Genomic DNA, 22775 nt, shown 5'->3' with positions numbered 1-22775 from the left:
TCCAAAGAAAACAATGTATGTTAGAAGCTGTAGCCTCTGGCACATTGTGTCCCTGTAAGAATTTAGTTAGTGTTGGAATGGTGTACGTTGTGCAAATCAACATTTTCCAGGTGTAGAATGGCTCATTTTGTTCCTTAGAGGCCTATTCTGCAAAACAAAAGAGGCTCAGGTATCTCGTGAAGGAAAAGCATGTGTGTGAGAAGCAGGAGAATCCGGCACACTGTTTACCTGTGAGAATTCAGTTTGTTTATTGAAGGAATACTTACTGAAACCAGTGTTTTCAAGGGTGAGAAAGGGTCAATTTGTTCCAAAGAGGCCTATGCAGGTAAGTTGAAGAAACATATGTATCTCTGGAAAGGAAACCACATATGTTCGAAGCAGGAGCATCCAGTACATGGTTTCACTGTCCTTAATGACCTACGTTTTCAGAGCAATACTTCCTGCAACTTTGGAGTTCCAAGGTGGAGATAGGCACCGTTTGCTCTAAAAAGGCCTATTCAGCTAACGTGAAGAACACATGGACCTCTCCAAAGACAACCATCTATGTTCGAAGCTGCAGCATCTAGTACAGTGTTTCACTGTGAGAAGTGATTTAATTTTGAAAGGAATACTTCCTGCAAATCAAAGCTTTCAAGGTGGAGAAAGGCTGATTTTCTTCCAAATAGGCCTATACATGTAAGCTGAAGAAAGACCTTCATCTCTCGAGAGAGAACAATCTGCGTGAGGTACAGAAGTATGTATGGCATATCTTCCCTGTGAGAGCAGTGGTAGTTTCTGAAAGGAAGATTTCATGCATCTTAGGTGCTTAAGGTGGATTTAGACTCTGTTTGCACCAAATAGGCCTATTCAGCTGATTGGAAGAATCACATGTATATCTCAAAGAGAAACCATCTATGTTGGAAGTCTCAGCATCTATCACATTGTTTCCCTGTGAAAATTTAGTTTACTTTTCAAAGGAATAATTCCGGCAAATCATAGTTTTCAACGTGGAGAAAGGCTCAGTTTGTTTCATGTAAGCCTATCCAGCTGAGTTGATGAAACATCTGCATCTCTCAAAAGAAAACCATCTGTGGCAGAATCAAGGGCATCGAGCACATTGTTTGCCTATGAGAACTGAGTTAGTTTTTGAAAGGAATACTTGCTGCAAATCATGGTTTTCAAGTTGGAACGAGGCTCATTTTGTTCCAAACAGGCCGATTCAGCTACGGTCAAGAAAGACATGTATGTCTCGAAAGAGCAACATCTACTTAGAATGTGCAGTATCTAGTATACTGGTACCTTGTGAGAATTGAGCTCGCTTCTGAAGCGTATAATTCCAGCAACTCAAAATGTTCAAGGTGGAGAAAGGCTAAGTTTCTTGCCACTAGACTTACTAAGCTTAGATGAGGAAACACATGTGTCTCTCAAAAGAAAACCGTGTGTGTTAGGAGCTTCAGCATGTAGCGTGTTGTTTCCCTGTGAGAATTGAGATAGTTTTTGAAAGGAATGTCAACTTCAATTCTCAGTTTTCAAGGTGGAGAAAGGCTCATTTTGTTCCCAATAGGCCTATTCAGCTTCGTTGAGGAAACACGTGTGTATGTGCAAAGAAAACCGTCTGTGTTAGGAGCAGGAGCAACTAGCGCATTGTTTCCCTCTGAGAAAGGAGTTGGTTTTGGGAAGGAATACTTCCTTCCAATCTGCATGTTCAAGGTGAAGAAATGCTCATTTTGTTCCAAAGAGTCCCATCCAGGTAAGTTGAAGGAACACATGTATCTCTCAAAGGAAAACAATCTGTGAAAGGAGCAGGAGCACCTAGTACATTGTTTCCCTGTGTGAACTGACTGGGTTTTTGATAGAAATACTTCCTGAAACCTAGAAGTTTCACGATGGAGATAGGCTCTGTTTGCCCAAAAGAGGCCTATTCAGCTGACTTGAAGGTACACATGCACCTCTTCCAGGAAAACCATCTACTTAAAAGCTACAGCATCTCTCACATTGTTTCCCTGTGCGATCAGAGTCCGTTTTTGAAGGAAAGAATTGCAGCAACTCCGACCATTCAAAGTGGACAAAGGCTCCTTTGTTGCAATTGGGCCTATTTTGCTGAGTTGACAAAACACATGTCACTCTCAAAATTAAACCCTCTGTGGCAGAATCAGGACAATCTAGCACCTTATTTACCTATGAGAATTGAGTTAGTTTTTGAAAGGAATAATTTCTGCAAATGAACGTTTTGAAGCTAGGGAAAGGCTAATTTTGATCCAAGTAGGCCTATTTAGCTGAGTTGAAGAAACACTGCTATCTCTCGAAAGAAAAGCATGTGTGTTACAACCGGGAACACCTAGCACATTGTTTCCTGGTGAGAACTGAGTTAGTTCTTCAAAGGAATACTTCCTGAAATCAGAATTTTCAAGTGGAGAAAGGCTCCTTTTGTTCCAAGTAGGCCTGTTCAGCTCTGTTATGAAACACATGTATCTCCCCAAAAAAAGTAACGGCTGTTTTAGAAGCAGGAGCATCCAGAAGACTGCATCTCTGTGCATATTTACTCAGTTCTTCGAAGGAATCCGTCCTGCAAATCAGAATGTTAAAGGTGGAGAAAAGCTCATTTTGTTCCAAATAGACCTATTCTGTTAAGTTGAAGAAACTCATGTATCTCTGGAAGGAACACCATCTCTGTTTGAAGCAGGATCATCTAGCACATTGTTTCCCTTTGCAATTGGTGTTCGTTTTCTAGAGAAATACTTCCTTCAATTTAGGAGTTTCAAGGTGGAGATAGGCTGTAATGAGTCCAAATACACCTATTGTGCTGAGTTGAAGAAACACATGTATCTCTCCAAAGAAAACAATGTATGTTAGAAGCTGTAGCCTCTGGCACATTGTGTCCCTGTAAGAATTTAGTTAGTGTTGGAATGGTGTACGTTGTGCAAATCAACATTTTCCAGGTGTAGAATGGCTCATTTTGTTCCTTAGAGGCCTATTCTGCAAAACAAAAGAGGCTCAGGTATCTCGTGAAGGAAAAGCATGTGTGTGAGAAGCAGGAGAATCCAGCACACTGTTTACCTGTGAGAATTCAGTTTGTTTATTGAAGGAATACTTACTGAAACCAGTGTTTTCAAGGGTGAGAAAGGGTCAATTTGTTCCAAAGAGGCCTATGCAGGTAAGTTGAAGAAACATATGTATCTCTGGAAAGGAAACCACGTATGTTCGAAGCAGGAGCATCCAGTACATGGTTTCACTGTCCTTAATGACCTACGTTTTCAGAGCAATACTTCCTGCAACTTTGGAGTTCCAAGGTGGAGATAGGCACCGTTTGCTCTAAAAAGGCCTATTCAGCTAACGTGAAGAACACATGGACCTCTCCAAAGACAACCATCTATGTTCGAAGCTGCAGCATCTAGTACAGTGTTTCACTGTGAGAAGTGATTTAATTTTGAAAGGAATACTTCCTGCAAATCAAAGCTTTCAAGGTGGAGAAAGGCTGATTTTCTTCCAAATAGGCCTATACATGTAAGCTGAAGAAAGACCTTCATCTCTCGAGAGAGAACAATCTGCGTGAGGTACAGAAGTATGTATGGCATATCTTCCCTGTGAGAGCAGTGGTAGTTTCTGAAAGGAAGATTTCATGCATCTTAGGTGCTTAAGGTGGATTTAGACTCTGTTTGCACCAAATAGGCCTATTCAGCTGATTGGAAGAATCACATGTATATCTCAAAGAGAAACCATCTATGTTGGAAGTCTCAGCATCTATCACATTGTTTCCCTGTGAAAATTTAGTTTACTTTTCAAAGGAATAATTCCGGCAAATCATAGTTTTCAACGTGGAGAAAGGCTCAGTTTGTTTCATGTAAGCCTATCCAGCTGAGTTGATGAAACATCTGCATCTCTCAAAAGAAAACCATCTGTGGCAGAATCAAGGGCATCGAGCACATTGTTTGCCTATGAGAACTGAGTTAGTTTTTGAAAGGAATACTTGCTGCAAATCATGGTTTTCAAGTTGGAACGAGGCTCATTTTGTTCCAAACAGGCCGATTCAGCTACGGTCAAGAAAGACATGTATGTCTCGAAAGAGCAACATCTACTTAGAAGGTGCAGTATCTAGTATACTGGTCCCTTGTGAGAATTGAGCTCGTTTCTGAAGCGTATAATTCCAGCAACTCACAATGTTCAAGGTGGAGAAAGGCTAAGTTTCTTGCCACTAGACTTACTAAGCTTAGATGAGGAAACACATGTGTCTCTCAAAAGAAAACAGTGTGTGTTAGGAGCTTCAGCATGTAGCGTGTTGTTTCCCTGTGAGAATTGAGATAGTTTTTGAAAGGAATGTCAACTTCAATTCTCAGTTTTCAAGGTGGAGAAAGGCTCATTTTGTTCCCAATAGGCCTATTCAGCTTCGTTGAGGAAACACGTGTGTATCTGCAAAGAAAACCGTCTGTGTTAGGAGCAGGAGCAACTAGTGCATTGTTTCCCTCTGAGAAAGGAGTTGGTTTTGGGAAGGAATACTTCCTTCCAATCTGCATGTTCAAGGTGAAGAAATGCTCATTTTGTTCCAAAGAGTCCCATCCAGGTAAGTTGAAGGAACACATGTATCTCTCAAAGGAAAACAATCTGTGAAAGGAGCAGGAGCACCTAGTACATTGTTTCCCTGTGTGAACTGACTGGGTTTTTGATAGAAATACTTCCTGAAACCTAGAAGTTTCACGATGGAGATAGGCTCTGTTTGCCCAAAAGAGGCCTATTCAGCTGACTTGAAGGTACACATGCACCTCTTCCAGGAAAACCATCTACTTAAAAGCTACAGCATCTCTCACATTGTTTCCCTGTGCGATCAGAGTCCGTTTTTGAAGGAAAGACTTGCAGCAACTCCGACCATTCAAAGTGGACAAAGGCTCCTTTGTTGCAATTGGGCCTATTTTGCTGAGTTGACAAAACACATGTCACTCTCAAAATTAAACCCTCTGTGGCAGAATCAGGACAATCTAGCACCTTATTTACCTATGAGAATTGAGTTAGTTTTTGAAAGGAATAATTTCTGCAAATCAACATTTTGAAGCTAGGGAAAGGCTAATTTTGATCCAAGTAGGCCTATTTAGCTGAGTTGAAGAAACACTGCTATCTCTCGAAAGAAAAGCATGTGTGTTACAACCGGGAACACCTAGCACATTGTTTCCTGGTGAGAACTGAGTTAGTTCTTCAAAGGAATACTTCCTGAAATCAGAATTTTCAAGTGGAGAAAGGTTCCTTTTGTTCCAAGTAGGCCTGTTCAGCTCTGTTATGAAACACATGTATCTCCCCAAAAAAAGTAACGGCTGTTTTAGAAGCAGGAGCATCCAGAAGACTGCATCTCTGTGCATATTTACTCAGTTTTTCGAAGGAATCCGTCCTGCAAATCAGAATGTTAAAGGTGGAGAAAAGCTCATTTTGTTCCAAATAGACCTATTCTGTTAAGTTGAAGAAACTCATGTATCTCTGGAAGGAACACCATCTCTGTTTGAAGCAGGATCATCTAGCACATTGTTTCCCTTTGCAATTGGTGTTCGTTTTCTAGAGAAATACTTCCTTCAATTTAGGAGTTTCAAGGTGGAGATAGGCTGTAATGAGTCCAAATACACCTATTGTGCTGAGTTGAAGAAACACATGTATCTCTCCAAAGAAAACAATGTATGTTAGAAGCTGTAGCCTCTGGCACATTGTGTCCCTGTAAGAATTTAGTTAGTGTTGGAATGGTGTACGTTGTGCAAATCAACATTTTCCAGGTGTAGAATGGCTCATTTTGTTCCTTAGAGGCCTATTCTGCAAAACAAAAGAGGCTCAGGTATCTCGTGAAGGAAAAGCATGTGTGTGAGAAGCAGGAGAATCCGGCACACTGTTTACCTGTGAGAATTCAGTTTGTTTATTGAAGGAATACTTACTGAAACCAGTGTTTTCAAGGGTGAGAAAGGGTCAATTTGTTCCAAAGAGGCCTATGCAGGTAAGTTGAAGAAACATATGTATCTCTGGAAAGGAAACCACGTATGTTCGAAGCAGGAGCATCCAGTACATGGTTTCACTGTCCTTAATGACCTACGTTTTCAGAGCAATACTTCCTGCAACTTTGGAGTTCCAAGGTGGAGATAGGCACCGTTTGCTCTAAAAAGGCCTATTCAGCTAACGTGAAGAACACATGGACCTCTCCAAAGACAACCATCTATGTTCGAAGCTGCAGCATCTAGTACAGTGTTTCACTGTGAGAAGTGATTTAATTTTGAAAGGAATACTTCCTGCAAATCAAAGCTTTCAAGGTGGAGAAAGGCTGATTTTCTTCCAAATAGGCCTATACATGTAAGCTGAAGAAAGACCTTCATCTCTCGAGAGAGAACAATCTGCGTGAGGTACAGAAGTATGTATGGCATATCTTCCCTGTGAGAGCAGTGGTAGTTTCTGAAAGGAAGATTTCATGCATCTTAGGTGCTTAAGGTGGATTTAGACTCTGTTTGCACCAAATAGGCCTATTCAGCTGATTGGAAGAATCACATGTATATCTCAAAGAGAAACCATCTATGTTGGAAGTCTCAGCATCTATCACATTGTTTCCCTGTGAAAATTTAGTTTACTTTTCAAAGGAATAATTCCGGCAAATCATAGTTTTCAACGTGGAGAAAGGCTCAGTTTGTTTCATGTAAGCCTATCCAGCTGAGTTGATGAAACATCTGCATCTCTCAAAAGAAAACCATCTGTGGCAGAATCAAGGGCATCGAGCACATTGTTTGCCTATGAGAACTGAGTTAGTTTTTGAAAGGAATACTTGCTGCAAATCATGGTTTTCAAGTTGGAACGAGGCTCATTTTGTTCCAAACAGGCCGATTCAGCTACGGTCAAGAAAGACATGTATGTCTCGAAAGAGCAACATCTACTTAGAATGTGCAGTATCTAGTATACTGGTACCTTGTGAGAATTGAGCTCACTTCTGAAGCGTATAATTCCAGCAACTCAAAATGTTCAAGGTGGAGAAAGGCTAAGTTTCTTGCCACTAGACTTACTAAGCTTAGATGAGGAAACACATGTGTCTCTCAAAAGAAAACCGTGTGTGTTAGGAGCTTCAGCATGTAGCGTGTTGTTTCCCTGTGAGAATTGAGATAGTTTTTGAAAGGAATGTCAACTTCAATTCTCAGTTTTCAAGGTGGAGAAAGGCTCATTTTGTTCCCAATAGGCCTATTCAGCTTCGTTGAGGAAACACGTGTGTATGTGCAAAGAAAACTGTCTGTGTTAGGAGCAGGAGCAACTAGCGCATTGTTTCCCTCTGAGAAAGGAGTTGGTTTTGGGAAGGAATACTTCCTTCCAATCTGCATGTTCAAGGTGAAGAAATGCTCATTTTGTTCCAAAGAGTCCCATCCAGGTAAGTTGAAGGAACACATGTATCTCTCAAAGGAAAACAATCTGTGAAAGGAGCAGGAGCACCTAGTACATTGTTTCCCTGTGTGAACTGACTGGGTTTTTGATAGAAATACTTCCTGAAACCTAGAAGTTTCACGATGGAGATAGGCTCTGTTTGCCCAAAAGAGGCCTATTCAGCTGACTTGAAGGTACACATGCACCTCTTCCAGGAAAACCATCTACTTAAAAGCTACAGCATCTCTCACATTGTTTCCCTGTGCGATCAGAGTCCGTTTTTGAAGGAAAGAATTGCAGCAACTCCGACCATTCAAAGTGGACAAAGGCTCCTTTGTTGCAATTGGGCCTATTTTGCTGAGTTGACAAAACACATGTCACTCTCAAAATTAAACCCTCTGTGGCAGAATCAGGACAATCTAGCACCTTATTTACCTATGAGAATTGAGTTAGTTTTTGAAAGGAATAATTTCTGCAAATGAACGTTTTGAAGCTAGGGAAAGGCTAATTTTGATCCAAGTAGGCCTATTTAGCTGAGTTGAAGAAACACTGCTATCTCTCGAAAGAAAAACATGTGTGTTACAACCGGGAACACCTAGCACATTGTTTCCTGGTGAGAACTGAGTTAGTTCTTCAAAGGAATACTTCCTGAAATCAGAATTTTCAAGTGGAGAAAGGCTCCTTTTGTTCCAAGTAGGCCTGTTCAGCTCTGTTATGAAACACATGTATCTCCCCAAAAAAAGTAACGGCTGTTTTAGAAGCAGGAGCATCCAGAAGACTGCATCTCTGTGCATATTTACTCAGTTCTTCGAAGGAATCCGTCCTGCAAATCAGAATGTTAAAGGTGGAGAAAAGCTCATTTTGTTCCAAATAGACCTATTCTGTTAAGTTGAAGAAACTCATGTATCTCTGGAAGGAACACCATCTCTGTTTGAAGCAGGATCATCTAGCACATTGTTTCCCTTTGCAATTGGTGTTCATTTTCTAGAGAAATACTTCCTTCAATTTAGGAGTTTCAAGGTGGAGATAGGCTGTAATGAGTCCAAATACACCTATTGTGCTGAGTTGAAGAAACACATGTATCTCTCCAAAGAAAACAATGTATGTTAGAAGCTGTAGCCTCTGGCACATTGTGTCCCTGTAAGAATTTAGTTAGTGTTGGAATGGTGTACGTTGTGCAAATCAACATTTTCCAGGTGTAGAATGGCTCATTTTGTTCCTTAGAGGCCTATTCTGCAAAACAAAAGAGGCTCAGGTATCTCGTGAAGGAAAAGCATGTGTGTGAGAAGCAGGAGAATCCAGCACACTGTTTACCTGTGAGAATTCAGTTTGTTTATTGAAGGAATACTTACTGAAACCAGTGTTTTCAAGGGTGAGAAAGGGTCAATTTGTTCCAAAGAGGCCTATGCAGGTAAGTTGAAGAAACATATGTATCTCTGGAAAGGAAACCACGTATGTTCGAAGCAGGAGCATCCAGTACATGGTTTCACTGTCCTTAATGACCTACGTTTTCAGAGCAATACTTCCTGCAACTTTGGAGTTCCAAGGTGGAGATAGGCACCGTTTGCTCTAAAAAGGCCTATTCAGCTAACGTGAAGAACACATGGACCTCTCCAAAGACAACCATCTATGTTCGAAGCTGCAGCATCTAGTACAGTGTTTCACTGTGAGAAGTGATTTAATTTTGAAAGGAATACTTCCTGCAAATCAAAGCTTTCAAGGTGGAGAAAGGCTGATTTTCTTCCAAATAGGCCTATACATGTAAGCTGAAGAAAGACCTTCATCTCTCGAGAGAGAACAATCTGCGTGAGGTACAGAAGTATGTATGGCATATCTTCCCTGTGAGAGCAGTGGTAGTTTCTGAAAGGAAGATTTCATGCATCTTAGGTGCTTAAGGTGGATTTAGACTCTGTTTGCACCAAATAGGCCTATTCAGCTGATTGGAAGAATCACATGTATATCTCAAAGAGAAACCATCTATGTTGGAAGTCTCAGCATCTATCACATTGTTTCCCTGTGAAAATTTAGTTTACTTTTCAAAGGAATAATTCCGGCAAATCATAGTTTTCAACGTGGAGAAAGGCTCAGTTTGTTTCATGTAAGCCTATCCAGCTGAGTTGATGAAACATCTGCATCTCTCAAAAGAAAACCATCTGTGGCAGAATCAAGGGCATCGAGCACATTGTTTGCCTATGAGAACTGAGTTAGTTTTTGAAAGGAATACTTGCTGCAAATCATGGTTTTCAAGTTGGAACGAGGCTCATTTTGTTCCAAACAGGCCGATTCAGCTACGGTCAAGAAAGACATGTATGTCTCGAAAGAGCAACATCTACTTAGAAGGTGCAGTATCTAGTATACTGGTCCCTTGTGAGAATTGAGCTCGTTTCTGAAGCGTATAATTCCAGCAACTCACAATGTTCAAGGTGGAGAAAGGCTAAGTTTCTTGCCACTAGACTTACTAAGCTTAGATGAGGAAACACATGTGTCTCTCAAAAGAAAACCGTGTGTGTTAGGAGCTTCAGCATGTAGCGTGTTGTTTCCCTGTGAGAATTGAGATAGTTTTTGAAAGGAATGTCAACTTCAATTCTCAGTTTTCAAGGTGGAGAAAGGCTCATTTTGTTCCCAATAGGCCTATTCAGCTTCGTTGAGGAAACACGTGTGTATCTGCAAAGAAAACCGTCTGTGTTAGGAGCAGGAGCAACTAGTGCATTGTTTCCCTCTGAGAAAGGAGTTGGTTTTGGGAAGGAATACTTCCTTCCAATCTGCATGTTCAAGGTGAAGAAATGCTCATTTTGTTCCAAAGAGTCCCATCCAGGTAAGTTGAAGGAACACATGTATCTCTCAAAGGAAAACAATCTGTGAAAGGAGCAGGAGCACCTAGTACATTGTTTCCCTGTGTGAACTGACTGGGTTTTTGATAGAAATACTTCCTGAAACCTAGAAGTTTCACGATGGAGATAGGCTCTGTTTGCCCAAAAGAGGCCTATTCAGCTGACTTGAAGGTACACATGCACCTCTTCCAGGAAAACCATCTACTTAAAAGCTACAGCATCTCTCACATTGTTTCCCTGTGCGATCAGAGTCCGTTTTTGAAGGAAAGACTTGCAGCAACTCCGACCATTCAAAGTGGACAAAGGCTCCTTTGTTGCAATTGGGCCTATTTTGCTGAGTTGACAAAACACATGTCACTCTCAAAATTAAACCCTCTGTGGCAGAATCAGGACAATCTAGCACCTTATTTACCTATGAGAATTGAGTTAGTTTTTGAAAGGAATAATTTCTGCAAATCAACGTTTTGAAGCTAGGGAAAGGCTAATTTTGATCCAAGTAGGCCTATTTAGCTGAGTTGAAGAAACACTGCTATCTCTCGAAAGAAAAGCATGTGTGTTACAACCGGGAACACCTAGCACATTGTTTCCTGGTGAGAACTGAGTTAGTTCTTCAAAGGAATACTTCCTGAAATCAGAATTTTCAAGTGGAGAAAGGTTCCTTTTGTTCCAAGTAGGCTTGTTCAGCTCTGTTATGAAACACATGTATCTCCCCAAAAAAAGTAACGGCTGTTTTAGAAGCAGGAGCATCCAGAAGACTGCATCTCTGTGCATATTTACTCAGTTCTTCGAAGGAATCCGTCCTGCAAATCAGAATGTTAAAGGTGGAGAAAAGCTCATTTTGTTCCAAATAGACCTATTCTGTTAAGTTGAAGAAACTCATGTATCTCTGGAAGGAACACCATCTCTGTTTGAAGCAGGATCATCTAGCACATTGTTTCCCTTTGCAATTGGTGTTCGTTTTCTAGAGAAATACTTCCTTCAATTTAGGAGTTTCAAGGTGGAGATAGGCTGTAATGAGTCCAAATACACCTATTGTGCTGAGTTGAAGAAACACATGTATCTCTCCAAAGAAAACAATGTATGTTAGAAGCTGTAGCCTCTGGCACATTGTGTCCCTGTAAGAATTTAGTTAGTGTTGGAATGGTGTACGTTGTGCAAATCAACATTTTCCAGGTGTAGAATGGCTCATTTTGTTCCTTAGAGGCCTATTCTGCAAAACAAAAGAGGCTCAGGTATCTCGTGAAGGAAAAGCATGTGTGTGAGAAGCAGGAGAATCCAGCACACTGTTTACCTGTGAGAATTCAGTTTGTTTATTGAAGGAATACTTACTGAAACCAGTGTTTTCAAGGGTGAGAAAGGGTCAATTTGTTCCAAAGAGGCCTATGCAGGTAAGTTGAAGAAACATATGTATCTCTGGAAAGGAAACCACGTATGTTCGAAGCAGGAGCATCCAGTACATGGTTTCACTGTCCTTAATGACCTACGTTTTCAGAGCAATACTTCCTGCAACTTTGGAGTTCCAAGGTGGAGATAGGCACCGTTTGCTCTAAAAAGGCCTATTCAGCTAACGTGAAGAACACATGGACCTCTCCAAAGACAACCATCTATGTTCGAAGCTGCAGCATCTAGTACAGTGTTTCACTGTGAGAAGTGATTTAATTTTGAAAGGAATACTTCCTGCAAATCAAAGCTTTCAAGGTGGAGAAAGGCTGATTTTCTTCCAAATAGGCCTATACATGTAAGCTGAAGAAAGACCTTCATCTCTCGAGAGAGAACAATCTGCGTGAGGTACAGAAGTATGTATGGCATATCTTCCCTGTGAGAGCAGTGGTAGTTTCTGAAAGGAAGATTTCATGCATCTTAGGTGCTTAAGGTGGATTTAGACTCTGTTTGCACCAAATAGGCCTATTCAGCTGATTGGAAGAATCACATGTATATCTCAAAGAGAAACCATCTATGTTGGAAGTCTCAGCATCTATCACATTGTTTCCCTGTGAAAATTTAGTTTACTTTTCAAAGGAATAATTCCGGCAAATCATAGTTTTCAACGTGGAGAAAGGCTCAGTTTGTTTCATGTAAGCCTATCCAGCTGAGTTGATGAAACATCTGCATCTCTCAAAAGAAAACCATCTGTGGCAGAATCAAGGGCATCGAGCACATTGTTTGCCTATGAGAACTGAGTTAGTTTTTGAAAGGAATACTTGCTGCAAATCATGGTTTTCAAGTTGGAACGAGGCTCATTTTGTTCCAAACAGGCCGATTCAGCTACGGTCAAGAAAGACATGTATGTCTCGAAAGAGCAACATCTACTTAGAAGGTGCAGTATCTAGTATACTGGTCCCTTGTGAGAATTGAGCTCGTTTCTGAAGCGTATAATTCCAGCAACTCACAATGTTCAAGGTGGAGAAAGGCTAAGTTTCTTGCCACTAGACTTACTAAGCTTAGATGAGGAAACACATGTGTCTCTCAAAAGAAAACAGTGTGTGTTAGGAGCTTCAGCATGTAGCGTGTTGTTTCCCTGTGAGAATTGAGATAGTTTTTGAAAGGAATGTCAACTTCAATTCTCAGTTTTCAAGGTGGAGAAAGGCTCATTTTGTTCCCAATAGGCCTATTCAGCTTCGTTGAGGAAACACGTGTGTATCTGCAAAGAAAACCGTCTGTGTTAGGAGCAGGAGCAACTAGTGCATTGTTTCCCTCTGAGAAAGGAGTTGGTTTTGGGAAGGAATACTTCCTTCCAATCTGCATGTTCAAGGTGAAGAAATGCTCATTTTGTTCCAAAGAGTCCCATCCAGGTAAGTTGAAGGAACACATGTATCTCTCAAAGGAAAACAATCTGTGAAAGGAGCAGGAGCACCTAGTACATTGTTTCCCTGTGTGAACTGACTGGGTTTTTGATAGAAATACTTCCTGAAACCTAGAAGTTTCACGATGGAGATAGGCTCTGTTTGCCCAAAAGAGGCCTATTCAGCTGACTTGAAGGTACACATGCACCTCTTCCAGGAAAACCATCTACTTAAAAGCTACAGCATCTCTCACATTGTTTCCCTGTGCGATCAGAGTCCGTTTTTGAAGGAAAGACTTGCAGCAACTCCGACCATTCAAAGTGGACAAAGGCTCCTTTGTTGCAATTGGGCCTATTTTGCTGAGTTGACAAAACACATGTCACTCTCAAAATTAAACCCTCTGTGGCAGAATCAGGACAATCTAGCACCTTATTTACCTATGAGAATTGAGTTAGTTTTTGAAAGGAATAATTTCTGCAAATCAACGTTTTGAAGCTAGGGAAAGGCTAATTTTGATCCAAGTAGGCCTATTTAGCTGAGTTGAAGAAACACTGCTATCTCTCGAAAGAAAAGCATGTGTGTTACAACCGGGAACACCTAGCACATTGTTTCCTGGTGAGAACTGAGTTAGTTCTTCAAAGGAATACTTCCTGAAATCAGAATTTTCAAGTGGAGAAAGGTTCCTTTTTTTCCAAGTAGGCCTGTTCAGCTCTGTTATGAAACACATGTATCTCCCCAAAAAAAGTAACGGCTGTTTTAGAAGCAGGAGCATCCAGAAGACTGCATCTCTGTGCATATTTACTCAGTTCTTCGAAGGAATCCGTCCTGCAAATCAGAATGTTAAAGGTGGAGAAAAGCTCATTTTGTTCCAAATAGACCTATTCTGTTAAGTTGAAGAAACTCATGTATCTCTGGAAGGAACACCATCTCTGTTTGAAGCAGGATCATCTAGCACATTGTTTCCCTTTGCAATTGGTGTTCGTTTTCTAGAGAAATACTTCCTTCAATTTAGGAGTTTCAAGGTGGAGATAGGCTGTAATGAGTCCAAATACACCTATTGTGCTGAGTTGAAGAAACACATGTATCTCTCCAAAGAAAACAATGTATGTTAGAAGCTGTAGCCTCTGGCACATTGTGTCCCTGTAAGAATTTAGTTAGTGTTGGAATGGTGTACGTTGTGCAAATCAACATTTTCCAGGTGTAGAATGGCTCATTTTGTTCCTTAGAGGCCTATTCTGCAAAACAAAAGAGGCTCAGGTATCTCGTGAAGGAAAAGCATGTGTGTGAGAAGCAGGAGAATCCAGCACACTGTTTACCTGTGAGAATTCAGTTTGTTTATTGAAGGAATACTTACTGAAACCAGTGTTTTCAAGGGTGAGAAAGGGTCAATTTGTTCCAAAGAGGCCTATGCAGGTAAGTTGAAGAAACATATGTATCTCTGGAAAGGAAACCACGTATGTTCGAAGCAGGAGCATCCAGTACATGGTTTCACTGTCCTTAATGACCTACGTTTTCAGAGCAATACTTCCTGCAACTTTGGAGTTCCAAGGTGGAGATAGGCACCGTTTGCTCTAAAAAGGCCTATTCAGCTAACGTGAAGAACACATGGACCTCTCCAAAGACAACCATCTATGTTCGAAGCTGCAGCATCTAGTACAGTGTTTCACTGTGAGAAGTGATTTAATTTTGAAAGGAATACTTCCTGCAAATCAAAGCTTTCAAGGTGGAGAAAGGCTGATTTTCTTCCAAATAGGCCTATACATGTAAGCTGAAGAAAGACCTTCATCTCTCGAGAGAGAACAATCTGCGTGAGGTACAGAAGTATGTATGGCATATCTTCCCTGTGAGAGCAGTGGTAGTTTCTGAAAGGAAGATTTCATGCATCTTAGGTGCTTAAGGTGGATTTAGACTCTGTTTGCACCAAATAGGCCTATTCAGCTGATTGGAAGAATCACATGTATATCTCAAAGAGAAACCATCTATGTTGGAAGTCTCAGCATCTATCACATTGTTTCCCTGTGAAAATTTAGTTTACTTTTCAAAGGAATAATTCCGGCAAATCATAGTTTTCAACGTGGAGAAAGGCTCAGTTTGTTTCATGTAAGCCTATCCAGCTGAGTTGATGAAACATCTGCATCTCTCAAAAGAAAACCATCTGTGGCAGAATCAAGGGCATCGAGCACATTGTTTGCCTATGAGAACTGAGTTAGTTTTTGAAAGGAATACTTGCTGCAAATCATGGTTTTCAAGTTGGAACGAGGCTCATTTTGTTCCAAACAGGCCGATTCAGCTACGGTCAAGAAAGACATGTATGTCTCGAAAGAGCAACATCTACTTAGAAGGTGCAGTATCTAGTATACTGGTCCCTTGTGAGAATTGAGCTCGTTTCTGAAGCGTATAATTCCAGCAACTCACAATGTTCAAGGTGGAGAAAGGCTAAGTTTCTTGCCACTAGACTTACTAAGCTTAGATGAGGAAACACATGTGTCTCTCAAAAGAAAACAGTGTGTGTTAGGAGCTTCAGCATGTAGCGTGTTGTTTCCCTGTGAGAATTGAGATAGTTTTTGAAAGGAATGTCAACTTCAATTCTCAGTTTTCAAGGTGGAGAAAGGCTCATTTTGTTCCCAATAGGCCTATTCAGCTTCGTTGAGGAAACACGTGTGTATCTGCAAAGAAAACCGTCTGTGTTAGGAGCAGGAGCAACTAGTGCATTGTTTCCCTCTGAGAAAGGAGTTGGTTTTGGGAAGGAATACTTCCTTCCAATCTGCATGTTCAAGGTGAAGAAATGCTCATTTTGTTCCAAAGAGTCCCATCCAGGTAAGTTGAAGGAACACATGTATCTCTCAAAGGAAAACAATCTGTGAAAGGAGCAGGAGCACCTAGTACATTGTTTCCCTGTGTGAACTGACTGGGTTTTTGATAGAAATACTTCCTGAAACCTAGAAGTTTCACGATGGAGATAGGCTCTGTTTGCCCAAAAGAGGCCTATTCAGCTGACTTGAAGGTACACATGCACCTCTTCCAGGAAAACCATCTACTTAAAAGCTACAGCATCTCTCACATTGTTTCCCTGTGCGATCAGAGTCCATTTTTGAAGGAAAGACTTGCAGCAACTCCGACCATTCAAAGTGGACAAAGGCTCCTTTGTTGCAATTGGGCCTATTTTGCTGAGTTGACAAAACACATGTCACTCTCAAAATTAAACCCTCTGTGGCAGAATCAGGACAATCTAGCACCTTATTTACCTATGAGAATTGAGTTAGTTTTTGAAAGGAATAATTTCTGCAAATCAACATTTTGAAGCTAGGGAAAGGCTAATTTTGATCCAAGTAGGCCTATTTAGCTGAGTTGAAGAAACACTGCTATCTCTCGAAAGAAAAGCATGTGTGTTACAACCGGGAACACCTAGCACATTGTTTCCTGGTGAGAACTGAGTTAGTTCTTCAAAGGAATACTTCCTGAAATCAGAATTTTCAAGTGGAGAAAGGTTCCTTTTGTTCCAAGTAGGCCTGTTCAGCTCTGTTATGAAACACATGTATCTCCCCAAAAAAAGTAACGGCTGTTTTAGAAGCAGGAGCATCCAGAAGACTGCATCTCTGTGCATATTTACTCAGTTCTTCGAAGGAATCCGTCCTGCAAATCAGAATGTTAAAGGTGGAGAAAAGCTCATTTTGTTCCAAATAGACCTATTCTGTTAAGTTGAAGAAACTCATGTATCTCTGGAAGGAACACCATCTCTGTTTGAAGCAGGATCATCTAGCACATTGTTTCCCTTTGCAATTGGTGTTCGTTTTCTAGAGAAATACTTCCTTCAATTTAGGAGTTTCAAGGTGGAGATAGGCTGTAATGAGTCCAAATACACCTATTGTGCTGAGTTGAAGAAACACATGTATCTCTCCAAAGAAAACAATGTATGTTAGAAGCTGTAGCCTCTGGCACATTGTGTCCCTGTAAGAATTTAGTTAGTGTTGGAATGGTGTATGTTGTGCAAATCAACATTTTCCAGGTGTAGAATGGCTCATTTTGTGCCTTAGAGGCCTATTCTGCAAAACAAAAGAGGCTCAGGTATCTCGTGAAGGAAAAGCATGTGTGTGAGAAGCAGGAGAATCCGGCACACTGTTTACCTGTGAGAATTCAGTTTGTTTATTGAAGGAATACTTACTGAAACCAGTGTTTTCAAGGGTGAGAAAGGGTCAATTTGTTCCAAAGAGGCCTATGCAGGTAAGTTGAAGAAACATATGTATCTCTGGAAAGGAAACCACGTATGTTCGAAGCAGGAGCATCCAGTACATGGTTTCACTGTCCTTAATGACCTACGTTTTCAGAGCAATACTTCCTGCAACTTTGGAGTTCCAAGGTGGAGATAGGCACCGTTTGCTCTAAAAAGGCCTATTCAGCTAACGTGAAGAACACATGGACCTCTCCAAAGACAACCATCTATGTTCGAAGCTGCAGCATCTAGTACAGTGTTTCACTGTGAGAAGTGATTTAATTTTGAAAGGAATACTTCCTGCAAATCAAAGCTTTCAAGGTGGAGAAAGGCTGATTTTCTTCCAAATAGGCCTATACATGTAAGCTGAAGAAAGACCTTCATCTCTCGAGAGAGAACAATCTGCGTGAGGTACAGAAGTATGTATGGCATATCTTCCCTGTGAGAGCAGTGGTAGTTTCTGAAAGGAAGATTTCATGCATCTTAGGTGCTTAAGGTGGATTTAGACTCTGTTTGCACCAAATAGGCCTATTCAGCTGATTGGAAGAATCACATGTATATCTCAAAGAGAAACCATCTATGTTGGAAGTCTCAGCATCTATCACATTGTTTCCCTGTGAAAATTTAGTTTACTTTTCAAAGGAATAATTCCGGCAAATCATAGTTTTCAACGTGGAGAAAGGCTCAGTTTGTTTCATGTAAGCCTATCCAGCTGAGTTGATGAAACATCTGCATCTCTCAAAAGAAAACCATCTGTGGCAGAATCAAGGGCATTGAGCACATTTTTTGCCTATGAGAACTGAGTTAGTTTTTGAAAGGAATACTTGCTGCAAATCATGGTTTTCAAGTTGGAACGAGGCTCATTTTGTTCCAAACAGGCCGATTCAGCTACGGTCAAGAAAGACATGTATGTCTCGAAAGAGCAACATCTACTTAGAAGGTGCAGTATCTAGTATACTGGTCCCTTGTGAGAATTGAGCTCGTTTCTGAAGCGTATAATTCCAGCAACTCACAATGTTCAAGGTGGAGAAAGGCTAAGTTTCTTGCCACTAGACTTACTAAGCTTAGATGAGGAAACACATGTGTCTCTCAAAAGAAAACCGTGTGTGTTAGGAGCTTCAGCATCTAGCGTGTTGTTTCCCTGTGAGAATTGAGATAGTTTTTGAAAGGAATGTCAACTTCAATTCTCAGTTTTCAAGGTGGAGAAAGGCTCATTTTGTTCCCAATAGGCCTATTCAGCTTCGTTGAGGAAACACGTGTGTATGTGCAAAGAAAACCGTCTGTGTTAGGAGCAGGAGCAACTAGCGCATTGTTTCCCTCTGAGAAAGGAGTTGGTTTTGGGAAGGAATACTTCCTTCCAATCTGCATGTTCAAGGTGAAGAAATGCTCATTTTGTTCCAAAGAGTCCCATCCAGGTAAGTTGAAGGAACACATGTATCTCTCAAAGGAAAACAATCTGTGAAAGGAGCAGGAGCACCTAGTACATTGTTTCCCTGTGTGAACTGACTGGGTTTTTGATAGAAATACTTCCTGAAACCTAGAAGTTTCACGATGGAGATAGGCTCTGTTTGCCCAAAAGAGGCCTATTCAGCTGACTTGAAGGTACACATGCACCTCTTCCAGGAAAACCATCTACTTAAAAGCTACAGCATCTCTCACATTGTTTCCCTGTGTGATCAGAGTCCGTTTTTGAAGGAAAGACTTGCAGCAACTCCGACCATTCAAAGTGGACAAAGGCTCCTTTGTTGCAATTGGGCCTATTTTGCTGAGTTGACAAAACACATGTCACTCTCAAAATTAAACCCTCTGTGGCAGAATCAGGACAATCTAGCACCTTATTTACCTATGAGAATTGAGTTAGTTTTTGAAAGGAATAATTTCTGCAAATGAACGTTTTGAAGCTAGGGAAAGGCTAATTTTGATCCAAGTAGGCCTATTTAGCTGAGTTGAAGAAACACTGCTATCTCTCGAAAGAAAAGCATGTGTGTTACAACCGGGAACACCTAGCACATTGTTTCCTGGTGAGAACTGAGTTAGTTCTTCAAAGGAATACTTCCTGAAATCAGAATTTTCAAGTGGAGAAAGGCTCCTTTTGTTCCAAGTAGGCCTGTTCAGCTCTGTTATGAAACACATGTATCTCCCCAAAAAAAGTAACGGCTGTTTTAGAAGCAGGAGCATCCAGAAGACTGCATCTCTGTGCATATTTACTCAGTTCTTCGAAGGAATCCGTCCTGCAAATCAGAATGTTAAAGGTGGAGAAAAGCTCATTTTGTTCCAAATAGACCTATTCTGTTAAGTTGAAGAAACTCATGTATCTCTGGAAGGAACACCATCTCTGTTTGAAGCAGGATCATCTAGCACATTGTTTCCCTTTGCAATTGGTGTTCGTTTTCTAGAGAAATACTTCCTTCAATTTAGGAGTTTCAAGGTGGAGATAGGCTGTAATGAGTCCAAATACACCTATTGTGCTGAGTTGAAGAAACACATGTATCTCTCCAAAGAAAACAATGTATGTTAGAAGCTGTAGCCTCTGGCACATTGTGTCCCTGTAAGAATTTAGTTAGTGTTGGAATGGTGTACGTTGTGCAAATCAACATTTTCCAGGTGTAGAATGGCTCATTTTGTTCCTTAGAGGCCTATTCTGCAAAACAAAAGAGGCTCAGGTATCTCGTGAAGGGAAAGCATGTGTGTGAGAAGCAGGAGAATCCGGCACACTGTTTACCTGTGAGAATTCAGTTTGTTTATTGAAGGAATACTTACTGAAACCAGTGTTTTCAAGGGTGAGAAAGGGTCAATTTGTTCCAAAGAGGCCTATGCAGGTAAGTTGAAGAAACATATGTATCTCTGGAAAGGAAACCACGTATGTTCGAAGCAGGAGCATCCAGTACATGGTTTCACTGTCCTTAATTACCTACGTTTTCAGAGCAATACTTCCTGCAACTTTGGAATTCCAAGGTGGAGATAGGCACCGTTTGCTCTAAAAAGGCCTATTCAGCTAACGTGAAGAACACATGGACCTCTCCAAAGACAACCATCTATGTTCGAAGCTGCAGCATCTAGTACAGTGTTTCACTGTGAGAAGTGATTTAATTTTGAAAGGAATACTTCCTGCAAATCAAAGCTTTCAAGGTGGAGAAAGGCTGATTTTTCTTCCAAATAGGCCTATACATGTAAGCTGAAGAAAGACCTTCATCTCTCGAGAGAGAACAATCTGCGTGAGGTACAGAAGTATGTATGGCATATCTTCCCTGTGAGAGCAGTGGTAGTTTCTGAAAGGAAGATTTCATGCATCTTAGGTGCTTAAGGTGGATTTAGACTCTGTTTGCACCAAATAGGCCTATTCAGCTGATTGGAAGAATCACATGTATATCTCAAAGAGAAACCATCTATGTTGGAAGTCTCAGCATCTATCACATTGTTTCCCTGTGAAAATTTAGTTTACTTTTCAAAGGAATAATTCCGGCAAATCATAGTTTTCAACGTGGAGAAAGGCTCAGTTTGTTTCATGTAAGCCTATCCAGCTGAGTTGATGAAACATCTGCATCTCTCAAAAGAAAACCATCTGTGGCAGAATCAAGGGCATCGAGCACATTGTTTGCCTATGAGAACTGAGTTAGTTTTTGAAAGGAATACTTGCTGCAAATCATGGTTTTCAAGTTGGAACGAGGCTCATTTTGTTCCAAACAGGCCGATTCAGCTACGGTCAAGAAAGACATGTATGTCTCGAAAGAGCAACATCTACTTAGAAGGTGCAGTATCTAGTATACTGGTCCCTTGTGAGAATTGAGCTCGTTTCTGAAGCGTATAATTCCAGCAACTCACAATGTTCAAGGTGGAGAAAGGCTAAGTTTCTTGCCACTAGACTTACTAAGCTTAGATGAGGAAACACATGTGTCTCTCAAAAGAAAACAGTGTGTGTTAGGAGCTTCAGCATGTAGCGTGTTGTTTCCCTGTGAGAATTGAGATAGTTTTTGAAAGGAATGTCAACTTCAATTCTCAGTTTTCAAGGTGGAGAAAGGCTCATTTTGTTCCCAATAGGCCTATTCAGCTTCGTTGAGGAAACACGTGTGTATCTGCAAAGAAAACCGTCTGTGTTAGGAGCAGGAGCAACTAGCGCATTGTTTCCCTCTGAGAAAGGAGTTGGTTTTGGGAAGGAATACTTCCTTCCAATCTGCATGTTCAAGGTGAAGAAATGCTCATTTTGTTCCAAAGAGTCCCATCCAGGTAAGTTGAAGGAACACATGTATCTCTCAAAGGAAAACAATCTGTGAAAGGAGCAGGAGCACCTAGTACATTGTTTCCCTGTGTGAACTGACTGGGTTTTTGATAGAAATACTTCCTGAAACCTAGAAGTTTCACGATGGAGATAGGCTCTGTTTGCCCAAAAGAGGCCTATTCAGCTGACTTGAAGGTACACATGCACCTCTTCCAGGAAAACCATCTACTTAAAAGCTACAGCATCTCTCACATTGTTTCCCTGTGCGATCAGAGTCCGTTTTTGAAGGAAAGACTTGCAGCAACTCCGACCATTCAAAGTGGACAAAGGCTCCTTTGTTGCAATTGGGCCTATTCTGCTGAGTTGACAAAACACATGTCACTCTCAAAATTAAACCCTCTGTGGCAGAATCAGGACAATCTAGCACCTTATTTACCTATGAGAATTGAGTTAGTTTTTGAAAGGAATAATTTCTGCAAATCAACGTTTTGAAGCTAGGGAAAGGCTAATTTTGATCCAAGTAGGCCTATTTAGCTGAGTTGAAGAAACACTGCTATCTCTCGAAAGAAAAGCATGTGTGTTACAACCGGGAACACCTAGCACATTGTTTCCTGGTGAGAACTGAGTTAGTTCTTCAAAGGAATACTTCCTGAAATCAGAATTTTCAAGTGGAGTAAGGCTCCTTTTGTTCCAAGTAGGCCTGTTCAGCTCTGTTATGAAACATATGTATCTCCCCAAAAAAAGTAACGGCTGTTTTAGAAGCAGGAGCATCCAGAAGACTGCATCTCTGTGCATATTTACTCAGTTCTTCGAAGGAATCCGTCCTGCAAATCAGAATGTTAAAGGTGGAGAAAAGCTCATTTTGTTCCAAATAGACCTATTCTGTTAAGTTGAAGAAACTCATGTATCTCTGGAAGGAACACCATCTCTGTTTGAAGCAGGATCATCTAGCACATTGTTTCCCTTTGCAATTGGTGTTCGTTTTCTAGAGAAATACTTCCTTCAATTTAGGAGTTTCAAGGTGGAGATAGGCTGTAATGAGTCCAAATACACCTATTGTGCTGAGTTGAAGAAACACATGTATCTCTCCAAAGAAAACAATGTATGTTAGAAGCTGTAGCCTCTGGCACATTGTGTCCCTGTAAGAATTTAGTTAGTGTTGGAATGGTGTACGTTGTGCAAATCAACATTTTCCAGGTGTAGAATGGCTCATTTTGTTCCTTAGAGGCCTATTCTGCAAAACAAAAGAGGCTCAGGTATCTCGTGAAGGAAAAGCATGTGTGTGAGAAGCAGGAGAATCCAGCACACTGTTTACCTGTGAGAATTCAGTTTGTTTATTGAAGGAATACTTACTGAAACCAGTGTTTTCAAGGGTGAGAAAGGGTCAATTTGTTCCA

This window comes from Castor canadensis, chromosome 16 (genome assembly GCF_047511655.1).
Source record: "Castor canadensis chromosome 16, mCasCan1.hap1v2, whole genome shotgun sequence".
NCBI classification, from domain to species: domain Eukaryota; kingdom Metazoa; phylum Chordata; class Mammalia; order Rodentia; family Castoridae; genus Castor; species Castor canadensis.
This window is presented reverse-complemented; position numbering follows the sequence as displayed.